The 17,496-nt window shown below is 43.9% G+C and overlaps 1 protein-coding gene across 1 annotated transcript in view; it reads left to right on the forward strand.

Annotated features, from left to right (window-relative positions):
• Nucleotides 1-12,029: 12,029 nt before the first annotated feature.
• The window catches only part of CAB39 (calcium binding protein 39), an 87,855-nt gene continuing 82,388 nt past the window's right edge, over nucleotides 12,030-17,496 (forward strand). Inside the window, exon 1 of the mRNA XM_061188346.1 lies at nucleotides 12,030-12,379. The gene's annotated coding sequence lies outside the window, so the exon portion shown is untranslated. The remainder of the gene's footprint in view (nucleotides 12,380-17,496) is intronic.

Raw genomic sequence — 17,496 nt, forward strand, 5'->3', positions numbered from 1 at the left:
GGGGTAGGGGGGATTTCTTAACCATCACTGCTGAAGTTGCACAGAGCTCAGATAAAGCTCAATGATGTCAGTCCCGCCTTCCCGTTCAAGATGACTATCTTTTGTCACTGAACAACTCAGAGGCAAGCATAAACCTCCTGAGTGGCATGAAGCAGGGCCTAAGAAATAGTCTCTCCAGCATTCTTGCTGGTGTTGTTCTTCTAAAACTGGTGGCCCATCTGTTAAGAGGTGGGGCAGAGGTCAGTTGTTTTATGGTCCTGGAGATCAGGTATCTTAAAAGAGGGATGCCTAAAATAGAGACCTAATAGTATAAGAATTGTATTAAAGTAAAGAGCCAGGAGTTGAACCTTGAGCATTAACGAGTCCAGGGGATTCTAGAGGAAGAAAATCTTGCAGCACCACTCCTTGAGTTTCTCAAAGCTACGATGGCCATACTCTTGGTGATGTTGTGCATAGTCTTGGCTACCTTTCATTCACGGGCATGTGTGATCCAAGTATTTTGTTGGACTTCCTTAGTGGTCCAGCAGCAGGTGGTCCAGGGAGAATTCCAGCCTGTGCATGGTCTACTGTGGAGCTGGGTCCTTAAAGGTTGAAGCCAAGTCACTAGGCTACAGCTTGCAGAGCTTCTTCAGATTCTGGGGGGAAAGGCCAGCTGCAAGGCAACCTAGAGTGCTGATAGGGATCCAGGTAGCCAAGTTTTAGTTCTTGGTAATGCTGAGTCAGGCAGGAGGGAGAAAAATTTGAAAAGTTAGTTTGGAAGATTGTAGTCAGATATTGAAGAAAACTGAAAGAATTGAAAATGTGGTAAGGATCGACAATTTCGACAAAGCAACAGATCCAATCCAGTTTAAAGGTAGGTACCAAAACTGGTTTTTCCATGAGGGGTGGGGGAAGGAGATCAGTGAAATCTCATCAGACAAGACAGAGTTTGCACAGTCATCAGCTACCTGCAATGTACAAAGAAGTGCAAAAAGAAAAAAAACTCAAAGGCAACGAACAGGGTGAGAGTCTGATAACCTGGAAGGGTGTGCTATAATTGAAACACAAATTTTCTCTTTTTTGATACCCGTCTTTTGACAAAGATAATCTCAAAGAAAGATTTTTCTTGATCACAAAATAAGGCTGGTTTCAGTAGATTTGGCCTATTTACATAGGTACCTCCAGAATGGCGATCTTCCACATAGGCCTGCTTAAGTTTGTTTGCTGGAAGTTTTAACAAGGTATCTCAGATTGGACTGTTGAAAGCCTCTTCAGGCTAGGAAGCCAAGCCAAGAATTTGCCATCAAATTCACCTGCAGTACTCATAAATTTGAGCAAATTCCTCTCTTCTCAAGGTTGCCCAATTATCCTAAGGCTCATGGGCCTGCCAGGAAGTGACATTCCTTACTCACCTGTAAGGCTGGGAACTCAGCAAACAAGTACCAGGCCAGTTTTCCCAAGAAGGTTTTGTAACCATTGGCTCCATAAAATCAACCTTAGTTCCTTAAAAGTGTCAGGTCATTTCTGATCAAATGAACATCATTCTCAAATATGATATTCCAGGCAAAGCCTTGGGTCCATAACCAGTACTTCCAATTATGTCCTGTTAACAAAGAAGACAGATTCTTATTGAACCTATGCAAATAATTATATTGCCATGAAATTAAGAATACTCACAAGACTTTCTGAATTTTGGAACCATCAAGGAGGGAGCATAAGATATTTACACATGGTTTGTTTCTGGTTAGCCAAGCATAGTCTACTGAATTATTATGAGTTATAGATAGCTTTAGAGAAAAGAGAATGGAGTTCCTTATATACCTAGAAAACAGAACATTAAAACAACATCAACAATATTCCAAACAAAACCCACCATCACCCCTCATCCATTCATTCAGTCCTAGGTAACTAATTCTTGCTCCCCTGGATTTTGGTTTTGTATTCTCATGAATTCATCTGTGTCTCAGCTAGAATTCTAGAAATCCTGACTCAGCCCACTGGTATGGTCTCACAGTTGTCTAAATAAGGCCATCAGAAGCCTGTACCCCAAAGTGCCTAGCACAGTCCTTTTCCACAGGACTCTGAGACAGCCCTTCTTTGTCAAAGACAAGCACTCTAGTCTATAGCTGATTGTAAGTGTTTTCAGGGAAGCATCAGAGAAACCCAAAAAACTATCTTTAGATGACAAAATAAGATGGCTGTGGTTAACCTGTTACTGACAATTTTCAAAAGTGAAAGATCGGCTGGGAGTTCATAACAAGAATAGTACAACTGACAAGGAAATTTGGTTGTTTCTACAGCATAGAAACCAAAATAATAAAGTCAATCCAGAAAATGTTTTAGGCAAAATATCTGTTAACATAACGAGTAACTCTATTTTCAAAGAAGAGTAGATATTATATCTAATTTATAAAAATGGAGGAACATAATCTTCAGAGGAAAAAAATCTTCAGATATAACATATAGTAATCCTGACATAATATACACTAAGAATATATAAAGAATATCAAGTAAAGAGACTCTGTAAATCTGGAATTGGTCCTAAACCTCTGCATATTAATATAAGTCCATAGTAAAGGATATTAGTTTCCAGTTGAAAACTGCCACTGTAGTAGATGTTAAATTCAAATTAAAGAAGCTATGGCTGAGTTATCATTTTAAGAAATAGCTAAATTATGACTGACAACACCTACTGTGGTTGTCTACATTTGGTCCTTTGTCCATGGGTTCTACATCTGTGGATTCCAGCAACCGAGAACAGAAAATATTATGGAAAAAAAATTCCAGAAAGTTCCAAAAAAGCAAAACTTGAACTTGCAGCACACTGGCAACTATTTAAATAGCATTTACATTGTATTTGCATAACATTTACATTGTATTAGGTATTATAAGTAATCTAAGGAATACGGGAGGATGTGCATAGGTTATATGCAAATACTTTGCAATTTTCTATAAGACTTGAGTATCCACAGATTTTGGTATCTGTGGGAGGTCCTAGAACCAAATCCTTGTGGATACTGAGGGATGACTGTACTATCAGGTACAGCAGCACCAAGAAACAACAGGGCCAAAGAGGGTATTGACAACGCTCTAGGAATTTTCCCCAGAGCATATAGTTCCTGAAATCCGAATTTAATTACAATTTACCAAACTGATTTACCCTGAGACATGCTAAGCAGCATCTCTTCTGATTTAACAACTCTTCCTATGCAACTCATCAATAGTAACCATCAAATAAACCCAATTATTTCCTGCCTTTTCTCTTGTTACAATGAAAGAACAAATCCTTTGTGTTTTTTCCTTTGGGAAATCTTAAAGATAGTCTTGGGTGCAAAAGGTATTATTCAGGATCAATTTGGGGTAAGACAAAATATCAAAAGTTGTCAGTATATTTGAACACCTGAATAAGGTAGGATCATGAGTTCCTGAGAAATAACACTTGGTACTTACGTAAAGTGACAAGAAAGGATTTTAAAAATAAACATAGGAGGTAACGTGATTGTAAAGAATCTTAGCTCTTTCCTAAGTAAGAAAACTTTGTTCTCTTAAATAATCAGGGACATAATAAAGTCAGCATAAACCATAAAAAGTTATTCTGGCAAAACACAGAATCTTTGTTACCTTGGCAAACTACACAGAAGGTACAGAATAACCTTTTACAGCTTCATATTCATTTCTGATTGCTGCTCTAACAAATTTAGGAGCTTAAAACAACACAGATTTATTATCTTATAGTTCTAGAGACCGGAAGTCCAAAATCAGTCTCACTGGGTTTAAGTTAAGGTGTCAGCAAAGCTGGTTCCTTCTGGAAGCTTCAGGAGAGCATCCATTTCCTTGCTTTTTCCAGCATCTACAGACCCTTTTCATTCCTGGCTCATGGCCCCTTCCCCAATCTTCAAAGCCAGCAGTGAACTAGCTTTCAATCTCTTTCAGTGTCTGTTGTCATATCACCTTTTTCTTATTCTGACCCTCCTGCCTCCCTCCTATAAGGACCCTTGTGATTACATTGAGCCCACCAGATGTCCAGAATAATCTCCCCATCTCAAGGTCCTTAACGTAATCACCTCTGCAAAGTTCCTTTCACCATGTAAGGTGACATATTCACAGGTTCCAGAGACTGGGCCATGGCCATCTTTAGGGGGCCATTAGTCAATCTACCAAACCTCTCACGAAGGGCAGACCAATAATTTTCTCATTTTAATGGAGAGAAAAACAAATTCTAGTTTTGTGTCCATATATTTGATACTAAAACTCTTTTTTTAAATCTTATAAATAAATCCATCAAACCTTAGCCAGCTTTGACAAATAAAATCCCCTTTTCTAGGGGCTTCCCTGGTGGCGCAGTGGTTGAGAATCTGCCTGCCAATGCAGGGGACACGGGTTCGAGCCCTGGTCTGGGAAGATCCCACGTGCCACGGAGCAACTGGGCCCGTGAGCCACAATTGCTGAGCCTGCGCGTCTGGAGCCTGTGCTCCGCAACAAGAGAGGCCGCGATAGTGAGAGGCCCGCGCACCGCGATGAAGAGTGGCCCCCACTTGCCGCAACTACAGAAAGCCCTCGCACAGAAATGAAGACCCAGCACAACCATAAATAAATAAACAAACAAACAAACAAAATCCCCTTTTCTAGACCTTCTATACCTTTCTATATCCATTCAGGTTGTAACCTACACTTTCCTCTTTCTCATTCTGGAACAACCAGTCCGTTTACTTCAGGACAAAATTACTCTTTTTTTTTTTTCTTAACAAAACACATCCTGCATACCTCAACTCCCGGAAACATTCCCCTGATTTTACTGAGCCACCATCTTCCCGGACCTCCACCCTCTTCTGTCTTTGCTATTACAAAGTGGGAGCCCTCTTCCTTCTCCTATGCTCCCATGAAGCCTCCTCCCTCCTTAGGGACCTCCAGGCATCTGTGATTCCCTTCTCTTTCTTGTATCTTCAACTTCTTTAACTGTTCCTTCCCACAAGCACTTAAACGTGCTCAAGTCTCTGCTGTCTTCCAGACCCTCTCTTGACCAGGCCTTCCTCTCCACTTCCCTGTCTTGAAAGTGCAACCTCTACTCATATTTTCCCTCTCCATAGCTCCTGTTCACACCCTAAACCCACTGCCGTACGAGTGCCTCTTCACCCATCACTCCACTGGTACGGCTCTCTCCAAGGTCACCAAAATCCTCCTGTTGCCACATCCAACCGATAACTTCCAACCTTGTATCACTTGATCCTACTGTAGCACTAGACTGCTGACTATTCTTTCTCTGGAAATGTGTCTGTGGGACATTATGCTCTCCTGGTTTTCCTCCTATCTTTTGACTGCTCTTAGATGGCATCCATCTAATGAATTAGCCCTATTATCCAACCAGTTGCCTATGTCAAAAGCCAGGTTTTCATCCTATATTCTATATTCTCCCCTGCCATCTATATCCTTCAAATCACCAATTACTGCCTTCTAGATATTTTTTTTTTTCCTAACTGATTCACTTTTTTTCCATGCCCCCTAGTTCAGGCCCCATTTCTCTTGCCGGCATGAAAATAGCCTCCCACTGGCCTCACTACCTCTAATCTGGCTTTCTTCCCACCCACACTGCATGCAGGATCAGAGTGATGTTTATAAATCTAAAGTACAGGAGCTTCCCTGGTGGCGCAGTGGTTGAGAATCTGCCTGCCAATGCAGGGGACACGGGTTCGAGCCCTGGTCTGGGAAGATCCCACATGCCGTGGAGCAACTAGGCCCATGAGCCACAGTTACTGAGCCTGCGCGTCTGGAGCCTGTGCTCCGCAACAAGAGAGGCCGCGATGGTGAGAGGCCCGCGCACCGCGATGAAGAGTGGCCCCCGCTTGCCGCAACTGGAGAAAGCCCTCGCACAGAAACGAAGACCCAACACAGCCAAAAATAAATAAATAAAAATAAATAATTATAAAAAAAAAAAAAAAGAAAGTCTGGGGAAAGGTTTGAAGCTAGACTTTAAAAATAAATAAATAAATATATATATCTAAAGTACAGATCTGAGCTTGTCACTCCATGGCTTAAAGTTTCAATGTTCATTCCACCCAACCTATCCCCATTGCCTTCATGTTGAAATCCAGTCTCCTTAACATGGATGATATGGATCTTCAAATACTGGAACTTTGTTTATCCTTCAACCTTATCTGGTGCCAATTTCCCTCTGCAACCTGCCATTTGCGACAACATGGATGGACCTTGAGGGTATTCAGGTATTCTACTAAGTGAAATAAGTCAGACAGAGAAAGACAAATACTGCATGTTCTCATTTATATATGCAGAACCTAAAAAAGATGAACTCACAGAAATAGAGAGTAGAATGATGGCTGCCAGGGGCTGCAGGTGGGGGAAATGGAGAGATGTTCATACTATATCTAATGTAAATATAATATATATAATGTACATATAATATATCACATGTGTAATTCACATAGAGATGTACATATCTAATGTACAGCATGGTGACTATAATTAACAGAGAGTAGTTCTTAAATGTTATCACCACACACATACACACAAAATCATAATTATGTGAGGGGGTGAAGATTTGAACTAACCTTATTATGGTAGTCCTTTTGCAATACATACATGTATCTAATCACCATATTGTACACCTTTAACTTACATATGTTGTATGTCAATAATACTTCAGTAAGTCGGGGAAAAAAAAAAGACAAATTAAAAAAATAAAATTCGCCTCTGCAAGCTCTAAGCTGTATATACTGTATATTCACTGTGCTTTCCTGCGTTGGGTGCTATTCACATGATTTTCTCTGAGCATTTACCCCCATTTTCAACCGGCTAAATCTTATTTATACTTCATGTCTCACTCTTCTGTAATTGCTGTTTTTTTGTGTGCCTTTCCTGGACCACAGGCTCACTGCATGCAGGGGCCATGTATTGGCCCAATGTCTCATTCCCACGGCTTGTGCCCAGTAATTATGTGCTCTCCATATGTATTTGTTGAATAAACAAAGTTTCAATGAGATTCAGAGCAGGTTTTGTGGGTATGAGGGTGTGGGAAGGGTGAATGGGTGGGAGGAGCATTTAAACAGGAGAGTTATAGAGTTCAAGCTTCAAAGGTAGAATCTTGGTGACTGCAGAGACCAGGATGGGGCTTACCAAGTGGTTGGTGAGTGGAGTGGAAGTGAAGGTCACTGGGGCAGAGAGTATGAGGGAACCATGACCTAATATATCAGATGAGTGGCACTTACATTGCCCTGGAGAAGTCAGGCACAGGGTGGGGTGGGGAGGGAAGCTGTGACTCAGGCTTCAAAGTCCTTTCACGAGTGGTGTGATTAAGGCAGGGAGGTGCCTTTTTTCGATGGCCCAGCTTCAGCAGAGGAGAGGAAGGGAAATGAACGTGATGGAAGAATTAACACAGGACCAACACGGACTCCAGGAGAATGATGACCCTGCCGTGTAACTCTGAGGTCTGTGGACATAGCATGGGAGAGTGAGGGGCCTCTGTAGAGAGGGCTTCAAGGTGAAGAGGTCAAGGAATTTCCAAGAAAGAGGTCATGCCTCATACACTATACATTATAGAATCTATTATATAATACATATATATTATTAGAAAGGGCTTGGAGTCCAGTAGAAGGATTGAGAAGGTATCTCCCCAAGGGCAAATTCAAGTGCTCAGATGGTCAAGTGGTCAGATGATGCTGTTCCTTTCACTTCGGCTTCAGAATTTGTTACAAACTCCTTTTTCCAGAAACTTCTGCCATCTTGCTGCTATAATTCTCAGCTGCAGTGGGCTTATCCCAGTTAAGAGATTAATCTGGAATCCTGCTCTGATCCTTAAATCAAAGGAATCCAAACCTAGCATGTGGGATTATCCACCCCCATGCATTCTTTTATTCTGTGGGAAATTGGGTCCCTACTTGTTTTTGTGGAATGTCAGCACAATAAAGGCCACCTTTTGGGGGACTGCAGTTAAAAAGAACTCTCCTCTTAAAAAAAAAAAAAATGCTGTGGGAGTAAACTCCTCATTGAACAAAGTTTCAAAATTAGATAAAACTTGCAGTCTGCTCACTGAAGAGGGAGAGGCGCCTCCCTTCCCTGGTGACTAGAGAGAAGCAGAGGCAGCCTCAGGAAGCAGCTTGCTCAGGGCTTGTCATCAGTTGATTTCTCTCTGAGCCTAGACAGCTATAGTTTTTCTAATAGCTTCTAATATGTTTGAGATCAATTGTCCTTGGTTGGAATGAACTTTACTTGTAATGTGTTATTATTTTACTTATATTTCATACTTTTTATTTAGGTTTTTCATATATATATTCACTGGCAAGATTAGTCTGGTTTTCTTTGTGTGTGTGTGTTGCATTTATTGAGGTTTTGGTATCAAGGCTATAACCAGAATAAGAATAATCCTCCCCCATCCCACCGCCAACTTGTTAGAAATGCCGAATCACAAGCCCCGCCCCAGACCAACAGAATCAATATCTGCATTTCAGCAAGATCCCCTGGTGATGCACGTGGACCTTAGTTTGAGAAGCTGCCCCAGGCCTTGTCATTTACCAAAAGCTGCTTCTTCCATAGTCTCAGGGTAAGCAACCTGGCTCTCCTCCTTTCCAGCTCACTCGGCCTACGGTGCTGATTACACCATCCTTTCACCCATCATTCTTTAGATCCTGCTGCCACTTCCACAGGGTCTCTGCCCTCCCATGGCTCCCACCTCCTCCCCCATTTCCTCATTCCTTCCTGTCCAGCTCGGAGGCAACAGTCGGCAATTATTATTATTACTTCCTTGTATATACTCTCCCCTTCCTTTCCCCTTTTTCTCTCCATGGAATTATCTAACAAAAATAACCCTGGCTGAATCCAAGTCCCCCATCCTGTGCTGGCACCTTCCCAGCAAATTGTGGCCTCTGAAAAACAGACTAATCCCGCTGACTGGCCCTTCTGTACACCTTCCCCTCTCCCCTCAAACTTCCAACACCTCCACCTCGTCCACGCTCTAAGCTGATGACCTTGCTTCCTATTTCCCTGAGAAAAGAGAAGCCCTCAAAGGGAACATCCACACGTTCTGGCACCTCTTCCCTGGGGCTGCCTGTCCTCCGTTACTGTGAGGGAACGCTTGCCTTGCTGGTCTCCAAGGCCAGACCCACCACTGTGCGCTGCAACCTTCTCTTCTTGCTCACTCAAGGATAACTCTCCAGAAAATGTCGCCCCACCCCCGCCATCATCAAATTTTCCCTCACGACTGAATCATTCCTGTCAACACGTAAGCTGGCTCTAACAGCTCCCATCCTCAAAACAAAACAAAATGAAATAAAACAAAAAATCTGTTGTGACTTCACTTTCCCTTCTGGCTACTGCTCCATTTTTCTGCTCTCCTTTAGAACAAAGCGTCATGAAAAAATTGTCTGCACCCATGGTCTCTCATTCTAGAGCCCAGTTCTCTCTACAGAGGTCTTTCTAGGTCTTATTCTTTCTAGAGAGCACTGCTGTCAGGCTTTGCCACCCACTTCTGCTGAAACAGCTCTTCCCAAGGCCGCTAGTTACCACTGTGGCACTGACACCAATGACCAATCACCACTACTAATCTTACTTGAACTATTAGCCACATTCAGAGCCATGGATCCATCCTCCATCCCTGATCGTCCAGCATGTGAACCTCTCCTGGGTCTCCTCCTGCCACGCTGGCTCCTCTCAGCATCCTTTGCTGGTTCCTTGTCATCTCCCTGACCTCTCAATGTTGGGGCCTCGGCTCACCCTTGGCCTTGTCTTTTATTAACCCTCTCTCCCTAAAGGATCTCACTGAGTACTGTATTGAGATTTTACTTACTCTGAGGACTCCCCCAATTCTATCTCCAGCCCAGACCTCTCCCCCAAACTCCAGACTTCTACGTCAAGTTCCCTCCTTGGGTGTCTCACAGGCAGCTCAACTTAATATGCCCCCAAATGTATTTCCAAGTTCCTCCTTTCATATCTGTTTCTGTTTAAGTCTTCCCCATTTCCCCAAATTGTATCTTCCAGTTGCTTGAGAAAACAAAAGACAAAAAACCCCACAAAAAAACAACTTAGAAATCAGCAAAATCAGGCTTCCCTGGTGGCGCAGTGGTTAGGAATCCGCCTGCCAATGCAGGGGACACGAGTTTGAGCCGTGGTCTGGGAAGATCCCACATGCTGTGGAGCAACTAAGCCCGTGTGCCAGAACTACTGAGCCCACGTGCCACAACTACTGAAGCCCACATGCCTAGATCCTGTGCTCCACAGCAAAAGCCACCACAATAAGAAGCCCATGCACCACTACAAAGAGTAGCCCCCGTTCTCCACAACTAGAGAAAGCCTGCACGCAGCAACAAAGACCCAACACAGCCAAAAATAAATAAATAAAATAAATTTATTTATTTAAAAAATCAAAAAAAAAAAAAAGAATCTGCCTGCCAATGGACGGGACATGGGTTCGAGCCCTGGTCTGGGAAGATCCCACATGCCATGGAGCAACTAAGCCCGTGCGTCACAACTACTGAGCCTGTGCTCTAGAGCCTGTGAGCCACAACTACTGAAACCTGCGTGCCGCAACTACTGAAGCCCGCGTGCCTAGAGCCCATGCTCCACAACAAGAGAAACCACCGCAATGAGAAGCCCACACACCGCAAGGAAGAGTAGCCCCTGCTCGCCGCAACTAGAGAAAGCCCGTGCGCAGCAATGAAGACCCAATGCAGCCAAAAATAAATAAACAAAAAAATTTTTTAAATGAATAAAATCTATCTTTAAAAAAAAAAAAATTCAGCAAAATCATGTCAGCTCCCCCTTTTAAATGTGTCTAGAACACGACCACTTCTTTAGTCTTCCACTGGGCCTCGTCTGTCTTCTTGTCACTGGACTATTTCCAAAGCCTTCCAACTGGTCTCCTGGATGAAACTCTCAGGCCCTTCAGGCTGAGCTTCACACCACAACCAGAGTAATTCTTTTGAAATGTCAGACCACATCCTTTCTCTGCTCAAAACCCTCCAAATAGCTCCCGTTCTCTTTCAGAGTAAAAACCGAAGTCCTCACTTTGGTCTATATGGCCTCCCTCTCTTCTTATCTCTCCTCTCTCGCCTCAGGGTTCTTGCCTTGCTGGGCTCCAAGGCATTCCCACCTCAGGGCCTTGGTCCTTGTTGTTCCTTCTGCTTTCCCATACTCATAGCTCACAGCAGGCTCTTTCTTCAAGTAGCTGCCCCCTGTGGGAGCGCTATAAATAACAATACCCTGCACTCCCTCGCCTCCTTAGCCTGTGTGCTTTTTCTCCATAGCACTAAAAACCATCTGATGTCATATACATGTTGGTTTGTTTATTGTTTGTCTCAGGAACAGGTAATGTTTCGTTCACTGCCCCACCACCTAGAACAGTGCCTGGCACACAGTAGATACTCAAAAATAGCTGTTCAGTTACAAATTAAAAGCAAAGCAACAGAAAGAAATGAAAATATACATGTATGGCATTTTTATGTACCAGAGTCTGTTGTCAGAGCTTTGCAATGCATTATCTCGTTCAACCCCATAAGCCTATGGTAACTGTGCTATTATACTTTTGTGTGAGTGTATGTGAAGGAACGTAGGAATAGGGACAGGAACTAGCCCATAGAGACTAAATGGTGGAGTTGAGATTTAAATCCAGGCTGTTGAATCCTACTAATATGGGTCATTCGATCACTTTCTACACTCTCTCTCAGAGGATGCTAAAATGAGAGTTATCTGTCCCTCAATAGTAGGAAGGAATGAGTCTGCACAAGTCAGCCCTCGGCCTTTAGAAGAAATAGAGCTTTGTTAAGAGTTCAGGAAGTGGTCGTAGACAGTGGACGTAGGATTCCTCCGGGAAGAGTGCTTAGACTGACGAGACCGGTCTGAGCACCAACATCTAAGCTGCAGGTGAAAGGAGAGGAGGAACTCTCGTCCTCTGCTTCCGCTTTTCTCTGCGCTCCCTCCCGCTGCGGCTCGGCGCGGTACTCCTACGCCGCGAGTCCGCCCGGCCGCCCGGGGGCGCCCGAGGCCGAAGGGGGCGTTGCGGCACCGCCCGACGTCGCGCCCTCGGCGGCTGCGCAGACGCACGTCAAAGCCGGGCTCGGGCCGGGAGCGGGGAGCGGCGAGGCCTGGGAGAGTCTGAGCCTCCGGGAGCCGGGCGAAGGCGGCGCGCGGCCCCGCAGCAGAGCCGCAGCCGGAGCGAGCGAGCAAGAGCAGCAGTGCGGCGGCCGCCGCGGGAGCCCCTGGGCCGCCGTCCGCTCGCGCAGCCGCCGCCGCCGCCGCGGGATCCTGTCGCCGGGAGCAGGAGCGGGCGGAAGACAACGGAGGGGCCGAGCGCCCGAGCCGCGCCGCGGGGACCGAGCGAGCAGCCCGAGGCGGCGGCGGCCGAGGACGGGGACGGCGACGACGCGGAGGCGGAGAGGGAGCCGCCCGGCCCAGCCCCGTGAGTGACCCCCGGCCCGACCCTTCTCGAGGCGCGGACGCCAGCCCGGCTTCCGCCTCCCTGCCCCGGCCCGTCACCGACCCCGGGGCTGCCTCCATTTTCTCGGGTGGCGGCGGCGGCCCCGGCTCGGGAGTCGGCGGGAGCGGCCCGGCCTGCCCTCTCCGCCCGGCCCGGGCCCCTCGCGGAGCCTTCCCCCCTCGTCCTCGCCGGCGCGGCGCCCAGGGGCCTGCGGCCGGGTCTCCGGAGGCCCCGTGCTCTCCAGCCAGCTTTCCGCGGTTCTGTGGCGGGGCTGGCGGCGTGGGGGCGTCTGTGGCCGGAGCCGGGAGAACAGGGCAGTGCGGGCCCGGCCAGCTGTCACTCCCACTGCACAAGGGCTCCGGCCACCTCGCTCCTGGTCCCTGGTAAACTTCCTGTTATCGGGAGGCGGATAGCATCTCTGCGATCTTCATTTTGGGAAAATGCCTAACCGATTTCTGGTTAGGAATTGTGCGGCCGGAGCGTTCCCGGGTTCGGTTGAACCAACCTGCGCGCTGAGTGCGTGCAGGCGCCCTGGTCGGTCCGCGCCGGAGGGATTCAAAGGGGAACCCGGGCCCGCGGTCCCCTCCCCCGAGGAGCTTACGCTCTGGTGCAGGAGATAAGGCGAGTACACAAATAACCACGATACCGGGAAGGAGATGATAAGTCCTGTGAAAGAACTACAGAATGCTAGAAAGGTACCCAGAGAAGACCGGACTGATCGATCACTTCCGCCTAGCAGAAATCTGGAAGGCTTCTTGGGCGAGGCGGTACAAAGCGGGTCTTGAAGGCCCGACGGGATTTGGGAGAGAGGAGGGTTGCAGAAGAGAACGGTATGTGGAGGAGCAGCAAAGCTAGAGGACAAAGGTAAAAAGGTATAGTCTAGAAATAGTAGATAGTGCAGTTTGTTGCGTAGGGCCACGGTGGGGACTGGGGGTAGGCCAAAGAGTTGCTGGGGCGACAGATCGTTGAATGCTGTAGAGGAGCCGTTTGAGTGGCATTTTAAGGAAAACTTAGAGCTCATTTCTCAGTGACTCATGGGCCCGGAAATGTAAGCTAGGGGATATTAAGGGTGCTCTTGTGAAAGAAAGGAGAGAAGGAGGCCCAGTAAAGAGGTGACATTCTGTGCCTTGAGTATAATGCAGTTTGAGATCGATTTTGACAGCTTCCCGGATATTCAAATAAATCCACGTCCAGGCTAAGCAAAGTACCTTTTGCAAAAAGTTTCCTTAGATGTCAGGCTCTTAAGAAGTAATGGAAAGGTGTGTATAAAATGAGGTGTTTCTGTTGGTGCAGTTCACTAAAATGCATCAAAACTTCTCGCACTGTGTATTAGGTGTCTACATTTTGGAACTACTGAACTGAACATAACTTAATTCTTTGAGATGGTTTTTGTGTAAGGCAGTCTAAACTGATGCTTTAAAAAATCAGATTGTCACTATTAGAAAGTTGGACATAGAACCTTTTCTTAGAAAGGTAAAAAAATTCTATATTAGTTTTTAGTTATGAAAATATTTATAGGAGAGCCAGAAATGAAAGTCTGTGGCTTTATTTTGTTCCTTTTTTCCAGATTACTAGCAAATAATTAGCACCTTTATTCGAAGTCTAGAAATATGGTCTATGGAAGCAGCTTAGAACCTGTGTTGGTTTTGTAAGGACTTATTTGTTGTTTGTTTATATGACAAGTGAATGCCAACTTTTTTCAGTTAAAAAAAAGACTTGTAAAATGCAGGAAGTACTGTAAATTTTTTTAAAATTATCTTCTGTAATCTTACCACTTAAGTTACTGTTAACATTTTTGCATATTTCCTTTTCAGTCTTTTTATGATTATTTTTTTCTTTACATAATGAAATAAGCTATATATATAGCTTTTATTAGGCTTTTCATTTTTGTCATTGAATATCTTCATATAAAAATATTTTATTGAAGTGTAAGGGAAGTCTTTCTTCTTCAGTGTATTTTTTCTGACAAGATTGCCTTATTTACCTCAGATAAAATGCAGTAGTCATGCTTAATAACTGTTGCTGTGGACGGAATTTTTTCTAAAGACTTCTTGAAGACTATTTTTTAACTTCTCTGTAAGATTTGGATCCTATTGCTTGTTGAATAAAGAAAGGTTTTATTACTTGGGATGTGTGTTGTCATCAGGTATGGAAGAGATCACACATTTCTGCTATATGAGTGGATGTACTTTTTTTTAAAAGGCACTATAAAAAGATTACTTTCATAGCTGGTATAACATCTCCTATACACTGTGATGCACCTCCCCTTCCCACTCCACCCCATCTCCCCACTGCCCCTAAAAAATAGTCTTTATACTAAGGCCATCCATATAGGTTAACTACTTTTTGATCATAACATCACAAAGATTCAGGCTAGATGTGTTTCATTTTTCTGTCGGTATTTCTTTAGTAAAATATAGAATTTGTTGTGAAATAATTTGCTGCTGTAACAAAAGGGACTTTTTTTTTTTCAAGGCAGATCACTTTAGTTCGTTAGCAGGTTCTTGTTTAAACCAGTTTTTTCCCTTGTGCTTTACAATCTAAACTGTATTAATGAGGTCTCTGTTTCTCTTTCTAATGGCATTTAAAGTGTGATGCTGAGTTAGACTGTATACATTTTCATAAAGTTACTGTAAAAGAAGAGCTGAGAAAGCCCAGTTTAAGTATGGGGCTTGGTTTTATAATCTGGTCTTATTTTTATTTATTTATTTTAATTTTTTTGGCTGCGCCCTGAGCACGCAGGATCTCAGTTCCCCGACCAGGGATCGAACGAACCCACGCCCCCTACAGTGGAAGCACAGAGTCTTAACCGCTGGACCGCCAGGGAAGTCCTAATATGGTTTTATTTGAATCTTTATTTGTATATTGCAAATGTGTATACCACAGGGCATCCTTTATTACTTCTGAATATTTACTAAAGTATTTTTCTTTTGACCAACTTTTGTAAGTTATAGATTTCTGTAATTACTGCCATATTTTACCAAGCGTCTTTTTCCAAGAGGAGTTGTTCATTGATCATTCACAGTTATGCCATCTGCCATAAAATACAGACACAAACCCAAATCCCACCCCCTACCTCCGCCCACCTCACCTCAGCAGGCAAAAACAAAATCCAGTATACAGCAGGATTTCATCATTTCAGGTAGTGTCTTCTGGTTACCTTTCTGGTGGCGTCTCTATTTTAAACATCAATTTCCCTCTTCCATGGCTTCTTTTATTTAGAAATTTGATTTTATGGGTGTTATCTGGTGTTAATAGAAGCAGGAGTCTGATAGGTGGATTAGTGTGTATAATGGCAAAATGTTGGTAAAACTTTGTTGTGTGATGAAATTGTGGGAAAGAAGATCAAATCTTAGAACCTCTGTGTTAGGTTGCTTATGATTTGTTTTGTTATTTAATTATTGAGATATAAAGATTTTGTATTTGTGTGAATGCAGATCAAGCCAAGTAGCCTAAAAATTGCATAACAATTTAGTCATCAGTCTATAATTTGTTTTTTATTGGAGAGAAGACTAGTATTGCAGCCATCCTTAATTAAAGAAGGAATTGATCTATGGGACTTCTTACTTTGTGTGTCTCACCACTCAAATGACTATCCAACTGGACCCTAATCACTACCCTGTCAGTCCAGAGTATGAGGGCAGAGCACAGTGAGGCAAATATTTGTACCACCAGCATTTATAGAGTAGACTTGTCTGGGAGTAAACGCTAAATGTTTGTTCTGCTTCTGTTTCTTAGGCCTTCCAAGGATTCTGAAAAGAGTTATTGCAAGACTAGGTGGCAGATGATAGACTGTGGTGATGAAATTAAGGTTAACAGCTTATTGCAGTCAGCATTTTGGGGGGGGGGTGTGCGCACGCATGTGTGTGTATATGTACGTGTGTGTGTTGTCCTCCAATGTGATTTGTTTTCTACCCCACTGAGCTTCCCTGGCGCCACTGAGCTTTTAACTTTTCTCTTGAGATAGAGGGGGTGAGGGGACGGCAGACTGTGGTTTTTTAGCAACTGTGATGTTAAGTTGGCAGAGGAAGGAAGAGTGGCATGCAGAGAATTGCAAGAAGTCAGTCAGGTGTGAAGTAGCTTCAAAGGAGGGAGGTCAAGCCTGCCCTGGCCATTTATGTTGGCAGTGTCTGGCACATACCTATTTGCATAACCCTTAATACATTGTGTCTAATTTGAGATTTCCATACTCATAATACAGTGTTTAAGTTGTAGGTTTGTATGTGCTTCTTTATATGTATATATATATATTTTCCTGTGCATGGTTACAGAGGCAGAAAATCTAGTTAACCAATATTTAGTGACATTCTGGTTTTATATGATAATTATTCCTTAGGAGCATTATCCAGCAGATAAATTTTTATAACCAAGGAAGTATGATAATGTTAAAACATCACAACACTTTGATTATTTTAATAACACGTTTGAGAAACAAAATACACATTTTGTAGCTTGATCTTAATTAAGTTGCTGCTTTATAACTTTGTCAAATGAACTGTAGTTTGTTCTTTTACAGGGTACTGTTAACATGTTAGTCACTGTTCTGTTCCTCCACAGTAGATTATGTATCAGCTGTATTTGGACACAAGGAAGAAATAGCATTAACAGTTTTCTGTTTACATGTCTGTAGTTTAAGGCCCACTCTGGGATTTATAGGATTCTGAGAGCCAGTATTACCTGTGGTTAAAAGCACAGATGCAACCAGACTCCTGGATTGTTGAACCCTCAGCCCTCCTATGGGCTCTGTAACTTTAGACAAATTCCTTCACTTCTCTCTAGCTTAGATTCCTTGGATAGGAATGATACCATCTGAGAAGACTGTAGGGGGATTAAACGAGTTACTGTGTGTAGAGTGCTTAGGACAGGGCCGATTCATACTGAGTTTTGGGATGGTGCTGATGCTACACTGTTTCAAGTAGAAGAGAGCTTTAGGAACCCTGTAGTGGGAATGGTTCTTCCTGACCATAGCTGGAGTGCGGTGTGGCTGACTTTGAGCTGTAACTGGAGGAGTGTTCTGCCAGGTGGAGTCACTTGCTTAGGGCTGTGCTGCTTACTAGTTGTAGGACTGATGCAGAGTCTGGTTCTTTGATCTTTATCCA

This window comes from Eubalaena glacialis, chromosome 1 (assembly GCF_028564815.1).
Source record: "Eubalaena glacialis isolate mEubGla1 chromosome 1, mEubGla1.1.hap2.+ XY, whole genome shotgun sequence".
NCBI lineage: Eukaryota > Metazoa > Chordata > Mammalia > Artiodactyla > Balaenidae > Eubalaena > Eubalaena glacialis.